The sequence below is a fragment of the Dromiciops gliroides genome, chromosome 3, assembly GCF_019393635.1.
Source record: "Dromiciops gliroides isolate mDroGli1 chromosome 3, mDroGli1.pri, whole genome shotgun sequence".
In the NCBI taxonomy this organism is placed as follows: domain Eukaryota; kingdom Metazoa; phylum Chordata; class Mammalia; order Microbiotheria; family Microbiotheriidae; genus Dromiciops; species Dromiciops gliroides.
The window spans coordinates 534,108,769-534,113,329 of NC_057863.1; positions in this window are offsets into that span (position 1 = coordinate 534,108,769).

The window sequence follows — 4,561 nt, forward strand, 5'->3', positions numbered from 1 at the left end:
GCCCTGAGGGGATGAAACAGAGAGGGAATAGTTTGTTGGTTTTTTCCCCAGGGATAACCCATCTTTCTCCTGAGCTCCAATCTCACATCATTACATTAGACATCTTGAAGTGGATGTTCCATGGCCACCTCAAACTCCACACGTCCAAAACAGAACTCCTCATTTTTCCCCCAACACCCACCCTTCCTCCAAACTTTCCTGTTTCTGTCAAGGGCATCGTTTGTGAAACCTATCACTCACATTTGTGACTTTAGTGTCATTCTTAACCACTCTCCATCACCCAACAGTGGCATTAGTTGTCAGGTCTTATTGTTTCCACCTTCCAAAAATCCATCACCTTTCTACTCACCAAGCTGCCACCCTAGTTTATGGCTTTGATAAATATTGCCTGGACTATTGAAATAACCTCCTAACTGCAATATTCTTTTCTCAGTGCAGTCCATTTTCCATCCAGCTGTCAAAGTCATTTTCCTAAAGCACAGGTCTGTCCATGTCCTATGATAGGCCAACTTTTCTAACCTTATTCATTACTACCCTTCATGCATTCTGTGGTCTAGCAAGATCTTGCTGTTCATAAGATGATAGATTTAGAGACAGAAGGAACCTTAGAGGTCATCAAGTCCAACTCCTTTATTTTACAGATGAAGAAACTGAGGCACAGAGCAGTGCCCAGGGTCACTCATCTAGTAAGTGTCTGGGGTAGGATTTGAATCCAAGCCTTGTAGATTCAAAGTTCAGGACTTTATACACTACTCTATGCTGCCTCCTCATGCATGATACCCCATCTCTTATCTCTATGCCTTTGGCTTTGTCCAACAAGTCTGGAATGCACTTTCTCCTCACATCTGCTTCTTAGAATCTTTAAGTACCACACTTGGTTCAAACCTCACAATGAGGCCTGTCTTCATTCTTTTTCCCCTCAGAGGATACAGTCTTTCCCACCAACATTGTCTTATAATTTTGTATTTATTTTGTGTCTCTAAATGTATATACACTCATACCTAATATCTCTATATATGCATGTATGTGTATGCATATGCACATGCACACATGTACACACATACATATTGTCTCCCTTGCAAGCTCCTTGAAGGCAGGGATTGTTTCATTTTTCCCCTCATATCCCTAGTGCCTAACATAGTGCCTGCCACACCAGAGGTCCTTAATGAATATTTGTGATTGATTGATAGGAAAAGTATGGCCATTAATTGTGATGGAAAGGCTCAGGTGGGACTACATATAGTTATTGTTGTTGTTGTTTGTCGTTTGTTCTCAAAGAAGACCATGACATCAGGAGGTGATGTCATGACTTGAACTGAATTGGATTTAAGAGAGGGAGTTCTGTGCAAGGGCAAAATATGTTCACTATCCTCCTCATAGGACAGGGACATAGAGAATCCATTTTACAAAAATTTCTATAAACACGGTTAAAATTTTGTATTTTTTGAGCATTTATTTAAGAGGGCTTCCTCCAGGCATCTGGAAATGAAATTCTGTGAAATACATCACTCTCTCCTCCAGAGCCATCTGGGTCCTGTAGCAAGATATTACATCAGAGTGACTGGAGATGGCCCCGGATGTTTTAAGGCAATGTGGTTAAGTGACTTGCCCAGGGTAACACAACTAGAAAGTGTTTGAGATGAGATTTGAACTCAGGTCCTCCTGACGTCGGGGCCAGTGCTCTATCCACTGAGCCACCTAGCTGTCTCATATTAAGAAAATAATAAATAACTAAATAAAATTTTAAAATAAGAAAATTAAGACATATTAAGAAAAGAATGAGAGCATCATGGCCTGGAGGAAAGTAAGGCTGCTTTAGTCAGAATCTGTCCATGCTATTTCCTATGCCTCCCATGCCCTCAGTCCCCTTCTACCATCTTTTTTTTTTAGTGAGGCAATTGGGGTTAAGTGACTTGCCCAGGGTCACACAGCTAGTAAGTGTTAAGTGTCCGAGGCCGGATTTGAACTCAGGTCCTCCTGACTTCAGGACCGGTGCTCTATCCACTGTGCCACCTAGCTGCCCCCCCCTTCTACCATCTTTACCTGTGAAAAGTCCCTGCTTCCAAGATGCAGCTCAGATGCCACCTCCATCATGATGTTCTGAGTCTTTCAGAAAGAGAGGACCTTTCCTCAGACCTTAAATAGTACTTTTGACTTCTATTTTGCAAGTAGAAGGGACACAAACAGCAACAACTAAGACAGCAGGCAGTCTGGTGATGATGGGGGGAAGCAAACAAACTGTGAGACTGGATCCCCAAACTCCCAGGGCAGCAGTTGGTGGTCACTCCCCTGAGTGAACCCAGGTCACTCATGGCCTTTGCTTTACAATCCTAAAATGCTATAGAAATGGTTTCTATCATTACTATTATTGTGACTACTACTACTACAATGACAGCCGACTCTCATGAACAATGTTCAAAACGATCCTATTCAAAATAGAAACAAAATATGTTCACTATCCTCCTCATAGGACAGGGACATAGAGAATCCATTTTACAAAAATTTCTATAAACACGGTTAAAATTTTGTAATTTTTGAGCATTTATTTAAGAGGGCTTCCTCCAGGCATCTGGAAATGAAATTCTGTGAAATACATCATTCACATCATTGTATCATATGTTTTGAATTTGAAGGGACCTTAAAAGCTATCCAGTCCAACCTAATGATTACTGCCACAGTAGGATTGGATCCAGATCCTTTGACTTTAAATCCTCTGCTCTTTCCATTTAACATACTACCTATGTGGATCCTAGGGACTAGAAACCAAAGGAAATGTTTAAATATGAAAGACCAACAGGCATATGGGGGAGGTACAGTATTCAAGGAGACTGCTAGTATATGGGTCCCTTAGAAAACACTTGTCAGGATCAAGGCCCTTTGTAGGTTTGTATCCATATAAAACTATAGCTCATGAGTCCCTACCAATGCCTCTATCTTTACTAGTCAGCCAGAAGATACCATTACCTTAAAGCAAAAGCATTCAATGAAATTGGAAGAAAAGAAAAGTAGCAATAAACCTGGGGCACACTATCCCACAAATACACACATGATTGGCCCTTCTGTACTGTAATCTTCTGCAATCTCATCAAGAGGGTTGGACTTAGTGGGATCACGCTACACTATACAAACAAGTACATTCAAATAAAACAACTGAACATATGAAAACATATGCCTCACTCAAAACCTATAGTCTACCACCTCTCTTCTGAGAAGGGGAGGCATGCTTCACCATTTCTCTGGAATCATAGTTGGTTACTACATTAATCAGTTCTGAAATCTTTCAAAGTTGTTTTCCCACACATTATTGTGGTGAGCATATAAATTATTCTTCTAATTCTATATCAGCTTATATGTCTTCCTATGTTTCTTTGAATTCTTTGTAATTATTGTTTTTTAATGACAATAACATATCATTACATTTACTTACCATCATCTCTTTGGTCCTCCCTCATTTGGTGGGAACTCATTTTCTGGTTCTTTGGTTCTACAAAAAGTACAGCTATAAGCTTTTTGCATATATGGGACCTTTCCCTCCAGCTTTGACAGCCTTCAGATATATGCCTAAAAATCATAGGAGCATTTCTGAGTCAAAGAATGCATGTAGTTTAGTGACCTTTTTTTAGTAGAATTTGAAACTGTTTTTCAGAATTATTGGATGCATTTATTCACAGCTCCAATAACAGTGTAATAGTGTTCCTGTCTTCCCACAGCTCCTCCAATATTTACCATTTTTGTCTTTTGTCATCTTTATTAATGGTTTGTAAGGTAAATCCTGAATTGTTTATTTTGGCTTTACCTTATCGGTGATTCAGAACATTCTCTCAAAAAGGTTGTTGATAGTTTGCCTTCTTTTGAGAATTTCCTTCTTTGACCATTTAATGATGGGTCTTACTCTTTTATTTGTATCAATTCTCTATAAATCTTGGCTATCAGACTTTTATCAGAGATATTTGCTGCAGATGTTTTTCCCAATTAGCTATATTTCTTCTAATTCTAGATGCATTCATCTTGTTCTTATAAAAGCTTTTCAATTTATAAAATTCAAATTATTCATTTTGTCTTCTTTGATTATATCTATCCCTTGTTTAGTTAAGAATTTTTCCCCTAACCAGAATTGTTCAAGATCACTTCTTCCATTCCTCTCTATTTTTAAAATGCCAAACCTTCATATATAATATATACATATACTATTATATATGATATATGCACGTGTGTTATATATAATATATATGTTTAGGTTATGTATCCATTTGAAGTTTACTATGACATATAGTATATGATATTGTTCTGACCTCCTACATTCTGCTAAACTACTTCTCAGTTTTCCAGAAGTTGGTGTCCTTGGGTTTAGTGAACAGTAGGCTTCTAGGTTCAATTGCTTCTGTGTCTTTCTTACCTACCATCAATCAACTTTTCTATTTTTCAAACATTATCAAATAGCTTTGGTGATTATTTATTTATTTATTTAATTTTTATTTTTTTGCGGGGCAATGGGGGTTAAGTGACTTGCCCAGGGTCGCACAGCTAGTAAGTGTCAAGTGTCTGAGGCTGCATTTGAACT